Genomic DNA, 17042 nt, shown 5'->3' on the forward strand with positions numbered 1-17042 from the left:
TTAATTTAAAATTTAAATATGTTTACGTATAAGTATATAAAAATATATAATTACTATATTGTGTTATTTTTATTATAAAATGATACATTAATTCCAATTTAAAGAATGTAAGTACCTAGTACCTATTGCCTTCATAATTCAAATAGGTAACATTGTTTTGTTTTTCTCCACGTCGAGTTTAAAAACACTACTGACTAACAAATGGATTATACGTTGTTATACGTGTCTTATTAGTTATTAATATAACAATTCTTATATAGTTCTTAGTACCTACTTCATTGCGACTTGCTACTGTCATTCAGTTATGTGTATTGAAAAGTCAACGACAACAAATTAATTTTTTTTTAATTAACTATAAAAGTATAAAATATATGTGTTATATGAATAGCATTCATTTATTTTATAAAAATTGTGTACGTACGACTCGCCGTGTATAAAAGTTAGAAGATTGTCTTAACAATAAAATTAATAAGCTAGGTATTAAAGTATTAAATTATTATATAAATGTGTATAGTATTAAATATTTATTATAAAAAAATTAAAAAATAAGAAAAGTTTATGTCAAATGTATCTTGTTATTGGATAGGTCACTTATACGGATGTATTAAGTTTGAATTCAATTATATATCATTGCCTACAAAACACGATTCTGAACTAAGGTGTTACATCAGCCTCATTTGTCGTAAATGATACGAAAGAGTTTAACTCTTCATGATCCATCTTAAGCCCTCAACAAGAAATATTATTTTGTTTTAATACTATAAACATTTTAATATATAGGTAATGTTTATATTATAAATTATAATAAATTATATGATTTAAAATCAATATTTATAACTAATGGTAATAGCTATAAATATAATAATAGTAATAATTTGTTGATAGGTTTTCATTACGATTAAAGATATGCCTGTAATCGTGATATTCATTGATTTTTTGATTTATTTAACAGTTTATGGTCTGTTTTAACTTGTAAGTAATTAATATACCAATAAATAACGGCCCGTCGGCCGTCGCGGTCGGGCCGAATGTCGCCGCGTTTGGACGAAATGCATTGTTTTCGATAGAATAATTTAGTATACTAAATAATATTATGTTGTATATTATTATTATATATAAGAATTAAAAAATAAATTTATGTTATATTGACAAATTAAATATATTTTATAATATTATAGTAATAGATGCATTATGTTGGGTAAAAATATTATCATGCTAGTAATAAAAAATAAAATATTATAACATATTATAATAGCGAATTTACTTATGAACAAAATTAGTTTTGTAAAAAAATATTAATAAAAAATAATATACAAGGTAAAAATACTTGAATACATAAATACTAATATTGGTGTAAATTACAAACACTATTTTCAACTACCTACGGTGGTGCAAATTAAAAATTCATGGCATAAATAGGCAATCCTATAAAATTAATATAAATATTGCTCAAGTGTTCAAACTCCATGAATATTTTTAAATTAGCTAGGTATAACCAAATAACTAAAATAATTATTCTTCGTTTAAATATTTAATCTAATCCAATTTCGTTAAAATGTAAATTTCATAAGCAATTTTTTTATAATTATTCTTGTAAGAAAAATATATAATATAGAACCCTAAATTAAATGTTCAAACTTATATAATATGATTGTTTAAATTTTAAAATATAATAACTGATACAAAAAAAAAAAAAAAAACAATTAAAAAATAAATATTGTAAAGGTTCGAGCTCCACTCAGAACCTAAACTGTAGTTACTATATTTCTAATGTAATATTTATTTATAGCTTAAGTTACACATTATGTATAAAATATGTTTTAATTTTTACGTAAAATATCAAGGATTTAGTTTTAAATTGTTATTCATAAGTAATTTTACTCAATCAAGAAAAATATGATGAAATTAACAAACGCCGAACTTTAATATAAAATATGAAATCTGTACATTTATATACCTATTATATTTTCTCTACATAAAATATTTTAATTTAATTTAATATAATTAATGTTAAAAAAAAGATAAGTGTAATAAGACCAACTGGTTTTAATAAATCAATAAAATTCATATTATTTAATTATAATATGTATGTATATACATAAATTAAATTTTTATTTAAGTCATTGTCGAAGATAATAAAAATAGGTATATAAACAATATTGTTACAATATATATATAGATAGATTAATAATTGAATATATATGTTCATTATTCACGTAATAAAAAATAAGTATAGGTATTATTGTTATTATTTTAGAATTTTTTTTTTTTGTCTTGTGAAATGATACTACGGGTCAACAATATTCTATATTTACAATACTTCCATGTTGTTTTCGTATATATTTATTTTTATGTTATTGGTTCTTGTTTAATGTCATTATAAAAAGATAAATGTAGTACTTATGTCTTATATATTATATAGTATATGCGTTATAAGCATGCATTAATTGTCTGTGATAACTATATTTGAAACACAGAATCTACAAAAAAAAAAAAAAATAATAATGATAATAATAACTAAATATTTCCATTTATACTTGGATAGATATAAAACCTGTATTTTTAGTCTACCTTTTAGTCACTGAACGAATGCACTAATTGTATTTTTTATTGAACAATAAAATAATTGTGTATATATACAATTAGTACATATAAATATAGTTTATATTAGTACTATATTAATATACCTAGTATACCTAGTATGCCTAGAATACTTAGGTAGTATACCTAATATACCTAGTACTAAAAATATTGAGTAGAGTCCACTTAGTGATTTTAAAATATATTGATTGTGGAAAATTTTGAAATCAGTTATTTTCATTAATCGTGGGAAAATAAACATGTTTGTCCCTACATTTTTATAATTTATAACGTTGAACACATTTATTAATACAAGTGTTAGAACAACTTTTTATTTAATGTAACTGATAGTTTTTAGAACATAAGTCAAAAATATAATTAGATTACATCATATCATAATGACTCAAATTTCACTTAAGAATATTATTAATATAGTCGTATTATATAGTTAAAAAACAAATAACAATATTCGAAGTTTTTTCTGAAATTATATATTTGAAAATAAAATAATAGATTGATAGTTCTTGGTTGAAATATGACAATGCTTTAAGAAACAGCTATTTATTTTTATTTTTTCCCATAAATATTTGTATTGCAAATAATCCCGCTATAATTAACTAGGTATACATAATATATGATATATATTATATATTCATACGAGATTATACATAAAAAAATCGATAGTTTTATTTTAATTCGAAGATACATTGTTTAAGATTAAGAAACTATTGTTTTTGCTTTTCTACATGTCATAGGTAGGTAGGTATACTCCACTTGAAAAACGCTTGTGACCTTCCAATAAGATTAGCAGCCGTAGAAATTATTATTTAGACTTAAACGAAGACTATTGAGTCGTATTACCTAATCACAACAAAGGCGTTCAAATTCAAAATGTTATCCATCATAATACTTATTATATATTTAAATAACTTGTATTCTTTTTTATCTTTTTTTTTATTTAGTTTGAAATTAAGTTTGATAAAAATTTCTCATAGGAAAATAATAATTAATATCTATCCTTATTGCTAGTTATTAAAAAAAAACTTGCAATTGCATTATGATGTATTTTTTTAATTTATTATTGCTAAAATGATTTAACTTTAAATGTGAGTTTAAAAGTTATTATTCGTGTGATTAATATAAATGTCTACTTTTGATACACCAATTATAAATGAGATTTAATTTTCTGCCAGCAACCTTCTAAAATGTTATCAGACAAAAACAAAATTTTAATTCATTATTGTTAAATTAATACAGTTATCGTTCAGAATCTAACATTTTGAACATAATTTTTGTACAAATTGTAAACTAAAAGAAAGAGTCGAGGAAAAATTATCCTACTTATTTTGCTTATTCCGCAAAAAAATCTTACACATACCTTTGCAATAATATCTGTTACCATTAATAATCAACGTGTCAATGGTGATTAAATTCGAAATCTAACTCTTAATTTAATAAAAATAAAAGTGTAGTATGATTTATGAATATTTATAAAAATATCAACTATTATTATTGAATATAAAAATATATGCTTACCTATATTTTATTCAAATTTAAATGTTTTGTTTTACTGTGATAAATAGTGAATAAATTATTTTTTATGCTTGATGAATAATAAGTAACAATGAGTATACAATTTAATATAATTTGGAAATTAAAAGACAAGTAAAGTAGCATATGAGTCATTTAAAATGGATATAGCCTTAACAGGCAATACTAATATAAAATGAAAAATAGTATCGAAGAGGAGTCCTTGGCCTTCGAATTATTCTAAACAACATTAATCTCAATTGTCCTCGATGCTGAACATTGCTTTTTCATTTTTTTTTCTTCCAAACTTTCACGCAGGTCTTGAGGAAATTTCAAAATGTGTATAGTTTATTGAATGTGTTAAGTATACATGATGAAACAGATTAGAATTTGTTTAAGTACAAATATCATCTTTATTATTTAAAATTTAATTCTCCTATATCTAAACCCATTTTTGGACAATTTTAGATTTTCATAAAAAATTTAACTCATGTTTTAAAAAAAAGTTTAATATTTACTATTTGTTAAACTTATATATGTATAATATAATTTATAACCTTTAGTTAAAAATTAGATAGTTTAATCAATAATCATTTAGTTTTTATTTATAAATTAATCAAAGAAATTTGGGCTTTGTCTATTACAATATAAAATTATTTAATTTTTCTTAAAATGATAGCAATAAAATAAATTGAAGTAAATAAAAAAGTTCTCTAAATCAAATTTGTCTTTTATTTTTTTATTGTATTTAATACGAAACAACAGCGTTAAATGTAATAAAATTGTATTGAATATTGTGTGTTTTTTTTTCATATATATCGGCATTATTTTCTGTAGTGATTTATAGTAATAATATAAACACAATATTGTAAGTTGTTTAATTAATTCAAGAAAAATTATGAATTAAAAGTTAAAATACATACCAATATAAAATATAGCTTAGTCAGACATAGTGATCTTCATAATCTAACTCAAACAAGTGTATTCAAATATAATTACTAGTATCACAATAGAAAGGTGCACATTATTATCGTATAATAAATAATAATATATATTAATGTATTATACCACCACGATTTTCACACTTCCCACTCATTTATGTCTATTAATATCGAACTATAATACTTATATGTATATTTATCATATATTAATAATGTATCGATCATCATGACAAGTGTAATAAAAATCATAAGCACAAACACACCTATTTTTTATTATAATATACATATTACATGTGAACACTAATAACAATTTTTAAAAATCATTTGCTTCGATGCTTTATTATATTAATATGTTCAAAATATATCAATTTTTAAGAAATAATCCAAAAACTAAAAAAAAAATTAGGTACCTATCAAGTATTAACATTAGCCATTGAAATTATTTGGTAATAATCAGTTCGTAGATATACAGTTAATATAAATAAAATAATAGGTACGAAATAAAACTTGCTATTTACTCCTATTTTGTACTACATAATTTCTGGTTACTCACTTAAATCATATTAACTTTCACACATAAACGGTTTACGTACAAATGATAAATGCTTTTTAACACTATACCCTAATGAGAAACTAAGTAACCATTAATTTGTTTCAAGAATTAGGGTAATACATTAATACCTTACCTACATCAAAAAATATTTATTTTTTTGTTTATTCAATGATAATTGTATTTTATGGAATAATGTAATAATAATTATGATCAAACTATATATAGTGTCTCTTCTGCAAACGTCGAACCATTTACGTCTTAGTAACATAATATTCGCCCTTCACTCATTTACGCGTACACACTACACGTCTACACATCATTAGACTTCTATGATAATATGTAACTGGGATAGATCGTACAAATTGTTTCATAGTAGTTGGTATAGTATGGTACACATACGATTATTATAGAGTTATACAATCCGCACCGTATTCATATGGCATTACCATTTATCAATAAAATGATATCTGACCATTTATGGAAACACGTTTTTCCTAGTCCAGGTAAATATAATTATTAATCTATACATAATTTGTAATAATAATTATCTAGTTCTTTGTTAATTTCCCAATCTCGAGATATTTATTAGTTCTTAACCACAATTACCCATGCTCAAACATAAACGCTGATAAATAAAATATACTAACTAAATTTTTCCAGATTTTATGTAAAATATTGTATATTTTAGTATTTAAATATATTGTAAAATATATTTCATTATTAACTTAATAATAAATTTGGAAGTAAAAGTTTACTATTTACATATTTTTTGTACCTATATATTTATAATTAAATTATTGAATAATTAATAAAGTTACATGCTAAGAATCTTTTAAAAAATTGTCAATTTCTCAGTATACTTTTAGAAAAGAATAGGATATAACCATTCAAAATTAATAATTGTACAAAACAATTCGTTTTTCGGATTGTTGAAAATTGATGAAAATTGGTTGAATAGTTAAATGAGCTGAAAAAGTTGAATATTATATTATTAGTCATAATTTTTTTTACTCTAAATTTAAATTACTGTGATTTAAAAATAAATGCATTTTATTTTAATTTTATATTAATAAGAATATTATTAAGAATAATTTACCTATAATTTTGATTTTTGAATGTTACTTTTATTCATTTTATTCATTAAATGATCAAAATATTTTACTATTAATTACTTTTACGGAGTTTCAAAAGTTAAAACGATATAAATTATTTAATTAAATTTTGCTTTGTTCAGAATCGTATTTTTAAATGAAATTATTTATCATTATTTTTAAATGTAATAGCACAACAGCACAACACGTAGTATACCACTACCGTTTATGTATGTACGTCGAGGTGAACGATTATATCAAATGCAATGCGTAAGGTATATATAACACGTGTAAGAGGACTTATAGGAGGTGGCGAGTAGTTCAGACTATGGAGGGCATTTGCACATACACTTCTCATAATTCTGGTTTAGTTTCATGAGATTCTTATCATGAGTTTCAAACAAAAGATGTTTACTAAGTAAACAAATTAGATATATTGAAATTTTCTAAATTACTGTAAAAAAAATGTTTGAAACGTAAATCTTAATTTACTCTTAAAATATGTGATGTATTATTGTACGAAACTAATATGTATAATAAAATATTCTCATCGCCCTACCACCGATAAATGTCATGTACGGACGCCCTTGAACGCATGCCCGATCTCTGCAGTATATTATTCTGTCCGGCTTTTTGCACACAGATTTACACGCATACCTATATAGACTATAGAGAGAAGAAAATAGTTTAAACAATTATAATAGATATAAATATCTTAATAATATTTTATATTCTGGTAATCTATACCTACCTATCTTATATCGCGAAAAACATTTCCAGGGTGGACGAAGGTGGGGCTCAGTACGCAGAAATTTCCGATTTTTTATTTGTTGGGAATTATATTAAAAAATGTATGTATTATTTATCATAATATTATGTTTTATAAAAACACTAGGTATTGCACTGTCGCAAAAAAATCCAAAAATGGGAGGGGAGGGGACGGTGTACACTAAAACCACTCCCGTTACGGTGTAAACGCTACCGCTGGAGAGACTTTTACACACCTCAAAAGATCTTCGCCGATTTTCTGTAAGGTTTTTACGTTTTAGCTTCATATAATACAACGATACACACGCAAAACGCGTATAATAAACAGCACGGCATGTGAACGCTATGTATATGTTTAACGTTTATATTGTATACCTGCTGTATGCTTGATAATAATATTATAATACAATATTCGTTTTGTTTAGTGCGGCGACCGGTCTATACACGTCCGGGAGTGGTTTTTGTGATCGCGCATTGGTGCACCGCTGCGATGTATATACCTCCTACACGATGATATATAGATTATATATTATTATATTATAGAGGGTGACTTTTCGGTGAGACAGCTCCGACAGCAATATTGTCCCGAGTCGACCACTTGGAATGCAGTGGGATTCGTCGCCTGATAAGAAAATTATAGTGTATAATAATAGCAATATATAGCACTCACCACTGTTACAATATTACATCAGGTATTTTTTATTTAATATAATACATATATATATAAGTGTATGTGTGTGCGTGTATTGAAATTATAGGTACATAAAAAAAAAATAATATATAACATTATTATATGCATATAGGCTCGTACAAACCACCTCCGGACTGACGACGTAGCTAGCCCCGTAGGAGTAGGCTGGCGAAGGACGGCGATCGCGTAATCCGCTCGGCCGATGTTTCCAGACACACCGGTTAGTATCCATAGTGCTTCACCAGACGGCGGTCATACACCGCGCGATTATTTACTAATAATTGATCATAATAATTCATCATTCAATCGCTATTAAATCGTCTTTTTTTTAGTTATTATTTATTTATTTATTTATTTATTTTGAAATTACTGAACGAAACACGAATATCTGATCCCTGCGAGACAGGTAGTTAGAATTATTGCACGATATAATATTATATGCCGCTTTAACTTAACCATATTATATTATATTAGTTAGTGTTTTTTTATTATTATTAACATTTTATAACATAGTGATTTAACTGTGATTTATAATCATTCGATTTTTAATTAACGACATGAACTTATATTTAATTGTTGTTAAACGTGCTTCTTCGTTACAAATTAATAGATAAAACCTATTAACATATTGGAGCTTATATTTAAAAAGGTATTATTAAATTATTTTTATTATTATCATTATCATTTCATTGTTGGTTCATGCGTTAAGTTATTTATATATAATTTTTAATATTATATAAATAAACAATACAATTCTTTGTTCTCTCAGTTAATCTGAATAATAGTATTTATTTCTTTATTTATTATTTTTTTTTTAAAAAAAACGACGAAATTAGCGTATTATTATATAGGTAGTATAAAAAATGATAAAATCTTAAAGTGCGAACAACAGATAGCTGAATGAGTCATTTCTTTTGTAGGTACCCAATTGTTAACATCGTCGTATTACTAGTTATGGTTTCAGCTAAACAATCATGGATATTCCTGATTTTTTTCGAAGGATCATATTATTATAGTATTATGTTTATGATCAACGACCATATACGGAAACGATGTAGTCTATAAGAATCATTGTATCATGTTATCTTATACCATCTATACGTTTTAAAGGATTATCGAAACAACGATGAAACATAAAAATATAGTTTGTATAATCAATCCTAAAACAACATTAATTTAGTATGATGTTGATGTGTTATAAATGATAATACTACAGTGTTATAAACTTGCAATAATATTATTTTATGAAATAGTGATTTTAATTTACACATATGCTATCACGATATAAATAATTGTAGCGCCAATTACACGTTTTAATATTGGTAATTAACTTTTAAAACAATTTTTGAAATCATATCATAAAAAAAGTTTGAATACGTGCAGATTAGTATAAAAAATAACGATATTACTAGAGGTTAAAAGTGATAGAGTCGTGTTCTGTCGTAGTAAACATATTTTATTAGTTGGTTTATAATAATATTATACATTTATATACGGGTGTAATGATTTCTACAGTCTACACGTCAACATAATGAGTCACTCATAGGTGTATAGAGATCTGTATTTTGTAGTCCGTTTGATGATGCATGTATAAGTAATATATTTATTAGGTACGTTTTGGGAGTTTATAGTCTGTGTATCGTAGAAGCAGTGTTCATAAATTTGAATAAAAAATGAGATATCGTTTCATGGAATGCAATGGGTGAATAATGCAACCAGTTTTGGTTTTTCGTCGCGCTAAGGTTTACATACACTAGGTATATAATATAATAAGCCGATCTGGCTACGGAAGATATATATACACGGATCTAGACATAATGTTGTTACCTGTCTTTTGAATAAATCTATTTTTTTACTGCAATACGACATTAAAAATTTTATTTATTTTAATTCATCACATTCAAACACGAAATAATAAAATTTTATATTATTGCTTCCCTAATTCCGTCGTTTAATTTAATAAGGTTTTAAACTAAACAATATTATATATGAAGTAAAACTTTCTGTGAATTCGAATATATTTTATCGTAGTATGTGACTTTTAAGAGAACGTGTTATTTGTCAAGTTATGTTAGTCTATTAAAGTGAACAATAATTTACAAACATTTTGACATTGTTGTAGCACCTATACGTCTTTTAACCAAGTGTTATATAATTACTTCTATTACTATTGTTACATTTAATATTAGCAATTTTCTTTCTTCTAAATGCTGTATATTTTTATTATAGTATAATATATTAATTATTGTAAATGTAAAATAATTATTTTATCGTATAATTACAATATGTTATATATATTATACAAACAGATTATTCTCGTGAATTAACAGTTTTGTGATTCCATTGATGATCTGTTATCTAAATTAAATTTGCAAGGATGACTGTATAATGGTTTTTATTTTATGAGTTCATTGATATTATTATTATCATTACATAGTCCTTGAGAAAAGTAAAATATTATGGTAAATAAATGTGTAGATAAACATATTTATAAACAAACATTCCAATAACAAATTTATATTTTATTTTATTTAAACTTTTTATTTTTAATATATAATACCAAATTTTTAAACAATTCTTTTTTATCACTTTTGAAAATCTATCAAGCACGACTAATCCTTAAAAAGTAAGAATACATTTTATTGTTATAATACGAGTATATATAATATACAGTTATTTTTTTGGTTTTTAAAAGAAACCGATTTCATTATATATTAACTCTGTGTAAATGTACTCTTAATTTAAATTTATAATCTATTTATTTTAGTTAAATAAAATGTATTTTATTGTATACCATGCACGACGTACTATACTAGTTCCTTATATAAGTATATAACTATACGATTTATAGTCAACTAATTAGGTATCTTAATACATTTATGTTCATAAAGATTGTCAAAAATGGTAATTTAAATCAATCTAAAAAAAAAAAACTCTAAAACCATTTGTATTTTGAGTGAAATATATCTAAACATTCATTAACATAAATTGATAATGTGTAGACCATTTTCTGTCCCATGAACCACTTTCTCTCCATATCCAGACTTATTAGTTTTTACTTATAATAATAATTCATAACGTTTAACACATATAAGTAAATAAAGAACATTAAATTATTATGAAGTATTAAAATCTATTATATTAAATCTATACATTTCTGTTTTTTATATTTATACGGAACGATGGGGAGATATTGATACAATAGTTGCAGTTTTATTTGTAACACATAAGATTCATTTAAGTTTTTTATATTATATTATTAGTTATTATTACTAATTAACTAGGTAATTATAGTTTATTTATTCTCTTTGTTTGAATTTCTCGTATACTTTTATCTGGACTATTTGGAACGCTGTTAATCATTAATAAAAATTAATTCTTTTAAAAATTAAATTACTGTCTAACAATAACTTGTGCGATATTATCGCCTTGATAAAACAAATATGATTATTAAATTTTGTTTTTATTTTCATTCTTTAACACTAAAACGCCAAAACACAATATTTTAAAATACATGAATATAATAAATAAGTTTATTTTTTCTATCCCCTTGTTCATAGGTAATTCGTTACAATACTATAAGCTGTTTACATTACAACCAGGTTAGTACCTATTATTACTAGGTACTGATCAATATTGAGTAGGTACAATGATATTTTGTTATATCTTTATAACATAACAGTATAATAATATAATAAGCGAAAATACTATATCACTACCTACTTGATTAATAAATAACATTTTAATTTCCGGTCAGTGTTTATAAAAAAATTACGATATTACATAATATTATACAATTAAGTACTAAATACCATTGAAATACGTTATATATATTCGAATAGGAAAAACATATTTTTCTAATAAACTGTACAGTCATGGTTTTTTATCAGTCCAGAATTAATTAATGGCAATGAAATAATAGAAATTGATATTAGCCACCAGCATTTAGCCGTAAGTATAAATAATAATAGCAATAATGAATAATTATATACAAATATAGTATAATATGTATGTAATATGTTGGCGCCGAGATAGCATAAATCAATTGTGTATTGTTTATTGAAATAAAAAATAAATATAAAACACAACTTAATCATTTAAAAATATAACAAATTCTCATACCTTGATATTGTCAACAATAAATGATAAAACGAATACTTATTCTTCTGTTAGATTGAAATAAATTATTACTTATTAGAAAGTTATTCAGGATTATGCGTAAAAAAATTATATCGTTAATGCTTTAATTAAGAATAGCTATAATAATAATAATAATATAATAGTTCAGTTAAGTTGTTGTTTAAGTTCATTTTATGTGGGATTCACAATAGTTGATTTTTGTAGATCAAAATAAATAAAACACACACATTTTTTGAATGAATATGAATATAGTGAGCCATTGTGTTTTCGATTTTTTTTGTTTAAAGCTAGTTCAATAAAAAAGGAAATCACGTTGTTCAACGTTTGTATTAATACGATTTATGAAGAGAGAATATAATATTGTAGTTTAGCACCACAAATTAACTATTAATTAACTATTAACTATTGATTATATTTTTATTATAAGCTGAGTATATTTAAATTGATAAATTATAACTTTTTTTTATTAAGTAGGTATAACTATACTTAAATAAAAAGTAAAAATTAAAAAAAAAATGTTTTGCTATAATGCTGCAGTACATTGTAGACATTATAATCGTTATTGTCAATGAAATTTATTTGTCACTCAATCTTTTTGAAAAAAGAAATTCATAATATTGTTTCTATACTTGATAAACAAAGATAATGTATTCTACTATACTCAGCTTCTTAAGAAATAACATACCTTATATTTGACATATTCATCGATTTATTTATATAATATAGTAGCAGAGATTGCTGAATGAAAACAAAAGTCAACTATGAATGCATAATGATTGTTATTATTTCTTGACGTTTTGGTTGTGTGTTATTGTATGTAGATAGAGGCAGATAATTTCAAAATCAAACCCGTTAGGTACAAAATCAAATTTCAAAATTTAATATTGTAATTTGTAATGTAGAATTATTTTTAACCAACTTTAATGTATCAACGTACCTATGTATGAAAACATGGCGTAGCTATTTACTAAATAATTAAAATTTTTTTTTAAATAAAAAGGAATATATTATTACTGTTATATAACATTTTAAATTAAATTAAATATTTTATAGTTACGACGATTGATACCATATTAGGTAGAACACTCGCTCATTGAATGTCATTCAATTTTATTAACTATCGAATTATACTCGTCAATATTCAAATGATTAGTTTCAAACTTTCCAATGAGATATCGATTTTATATTACTTGGATGATGCAGTATTTCTAATAAATCTATCCAACTAGGTTTTTTTCTAGATTATTCTTGCATCATAAATATTTATTTTGTACGAGAAAATGTTTGTTTTAATGCCTTTATATTATATATACAATATACATATAATAATAATATTTATATAAATATTATCTCACATTGAAATTAAGATAAAATAAACTGACCATTTTCGTTGAAATAAAAGATTTTTTTATTATTTGCACTCTAAATAACTTCTAATCTATCTAATTCATGGTATTTGGTATTTGTCTCGCATAATGGGTTAAGATATAAAAACAACGACTACTCAACAGCAGGTCTGCAGGATGTATATTATATTGTATAATACTGTGTACAATGTCTTATGTTATAGATACTAAGTTAATATCTAGTACGCATAATCATCTCTAAAGTTAAAAACAAAACATGTACATTGGGGCTTACTAGAATATATATATATATATATTATAAATAGATAGGTCTAAAAAATTCGTAGTGGCTAAAAAAGGCGTTATATTGCACTGACGAGACATGATAATGAATATTATTAACCGACGTTTGCAGAAGTATAAAAATTATATTATTATTATTATTGCTTTACATTGTACTTCATTCGTGAGATTGTACGCGATTTTGACGGTTGTACGCGTGATGATAATATTTCGTACCTATAATACCTACTTCGTTTTGCCTTACCGCGATAAGAACTCTACGAGCACGAGTGCACGACCCAATCTCTGACGCACTGTTGACGACAGATATACATATATAGTCACGGTTTTATACGTACCTATACTGTTACACGCGACTGGACGTACTGTACCTATAAGAGTATCATAAGTTATAACTTATAACGATTCATTTTTGGGATATTTTGTTGCGCTGTATTATATGTTCGTAATATACAATTCAAATTAACATGAAATATGAGGTTAAAATTATAAGAAAAGTTATAATGTACAAAATAAGAATTCATGTGATATAATAATTGTTAAAAATGCTTAAATTTGTTGAATCTGTCCTTTTTCTCTTAAGATAATAATCTAACGAACTTGTAAAAATATGCAATGTCAAACTTAGTATATTTAATTTCATTAATTTGCAAAAATATTTTAAATCTTATATAAATTATCTTACAACCGCCATAAAAAAAGTCCTAAACCCTAATAATCAGGGAAATTCAAAAATATTAAGTATAACACCAATTCGTGATGGGTGGTCGTCTGTAATAGGAAATAAGAAAGAAATTGAGTTGTATGCTAATTCAATAGAAAATAATCGGTGTGGTAAAGTTTTAACATTTTGAATTTAATGTTAGTTGACTGGATCGCCTGGATCTATCTGAAATTAGTAAAACGCTTTTTTTTATCACATTTGTTATCACTGTTATTATAGTGACATCACTTGTTACAGTGGATGATAAACAACATTTTTCTTTGAATTCTTTGCATACATGATATATTGATTTATGATGTTTTTCCCAACGATGAGAAACATTTTGTACATAATTTTACCTTTAGATAGGCGTTACACCACGATTGACGAAAGATACAACTATGTTACTATTGTTGTTCCACCAGTCACTATTCCAGTTGTCTAAACTTTAAAAGCCTATAAATAATAAGTTATATTGGTTCGTTACTTAATACTCATATTTAAAAATGCTATTATAATATGTTCGTTTAAAAACCATTTAAGTTGTATTATTATTATTATTATTTTTTATTATTAGTTTATTTCATTGAATAATATTTTTTAAATAAAATTCGGATGAGTCATAAATGTACTTAAAAAAATTAACTTGTATATTAAATTATTATTATTCGAGTTGTACAAATTAGAAATTTGCTTACAGAGCTGTTATTGAAATGTCGCGTACGTAATAAGTATATATGCACCACGTACGTACCTATACAGTATACAGTGTTACATACGAGAGACTTAAGCTATTATTATTTATTAACCCAATACCATTATCGTAAAGGTACTCTCCCCTAAAATAAACAATCGTTAATTTCCGCTTAGCTATATAATATTTACTTGTATGTGTGTGTGTACAAATTACTGACCACACAACCATGGTGGTCTCTTTCGCTGTGTAGGTCGAATTTCTTTTTTCCTATTTATTATAATTTATAATTATTGTTACTGAAAAATCTCTAACCCTGCATGATTACGAAATCACTAATAATTAAGAGTCTCTTCATTCTTATTATATTACAATTATAGTGACAAATGAATTTTTATAAATTTTACAATAAATAACTAGTATTGTAATAAAATGAATAGGTATTGAAAATTATTTTATTACTTATCATCATAAATTATACGATTACAAAAATATTGATCACATTTATACCAATTATCTTAAAATTCAATGTCACAAAACCATAAAAGTCGTTAAATTTAAATTTTCATAAAATAAAAGAAGAGTATTTAAAAAGATATTAAATATGTCGTTGACTGTGACTTGCAAGGTTCAAAAATGTTTTTTAATATAACTCATAATGTTTGAATACCCAAATTGTTCTAGTATTTTAACAGTTAAAATATTAAACACATATTGGTTATACGGAATTTATCATGTTGTTAAGTATTTTATAATAAATCGTACATATTCGTAATCACTGGACTCAATTAATAAAAATGAAATGAATTGCTTCATCGTTTCATGCATATAATATATAAATATATAATTATTCCATTAACGAACGTAGGTTCACGTTTCACGTGTAGCGATCGCATTAACTCGACATCCTTTGCACTGCCCCCACACATCCTCCGTTTTGTTTCATACAAAACAAACATTTCCAATTTTAATACTCGTATTATAAAAAAGATTATACTCCATATTATTCATAACTACTTGGAACATAATATACTATATTGGCGAATACTATTTTTATCGTATTATTTCTGATAATTACATCAAAACCAATTAGAATAGTATCTGAGTGATAAGCATCTTTATAGTCATTTAGTAATATTAGATTATAATCTAGTAACTAATAACTATATTCTCAATTAATAACTAGGTAATAGGTATATCACAATTTTTTAACACATTTATTAAATCTATCTAGGTATATAATAAGTAAAAAAAATGTGTTTTGTGTCAAGTATTATATAATATATTCAGTATTCATCTGTTAATAATTAATAAATAGAAGAAAATATTATGGTAGTATAAATAGATAGGTACTATGTTAATTTGCATTAAAAAATTAATTAATTTTATCGTTATAACTTGTAACGGTTTATTTAATTTATTGAAAAACTAGTAATAAAGGTACAGTTTATTTTTTAGAGTAAACTTTATTTCTGTCTTCTTAACATCTGCCTATTATATACTTAATAAATAATAACATGTTTATGGTTTATCTTTAAATAAATATTTATAAGATTAACTTGAATCAGTCCGCCATTAATAAAATAATAATGAATAACCTGTAAATGAATTATTATAAATTATAATATATTGTACTTACTGCTAATAATTATTTCTTTATTTTTATCTACCTAATTACAATAAACTGATTATATATTTTTTA

At 24.1% G+C, this 17042-nt stretch overlaps 1 protein-coding gene across 5 annotated transcripts in view; it reads left to right on the forward strand.

Annotated features, from left to right (window-relative positions):
• Positions 1-8383: 8383 nt before the first annotated feature.
• Positions 8384-17042, forward strand: part of LOC114125438 (serine-rich adhesin for platelets) — a 47562-nt gene continuing 38903 nt past the window's right edge. For 4 of the 5 annotated variants that reach the window (XR_007603144.1, XM_027989115.2, XM_027989276.2 and 1 more), the window contains exon 1: positions 8384-8560. The gene's annotated coding sequence lies outside the window, so the exon portion shown is untranslated. Of the gene's footprint in view, positions 8561-10675; positions 10781-17042 lie in introns of those variants that run through there. The other variant, XM_050197229.1, reaches the window with a different exon arrangement.

Source organism: Aphis gossypii, chromosome 1 (genome assembly GCF_020184175.1).
Source record: "Aphis gossypii isolate Hap1 chromosome 1, ASM2018417v2, whole genome shotgun sequence".
Classification (NCBI taxonomy): Eukaryota; Metazoa; Arthropoda; class Insecta; order Hemiptera; family Aphididae; genus Aphis; species Aphis gossypii.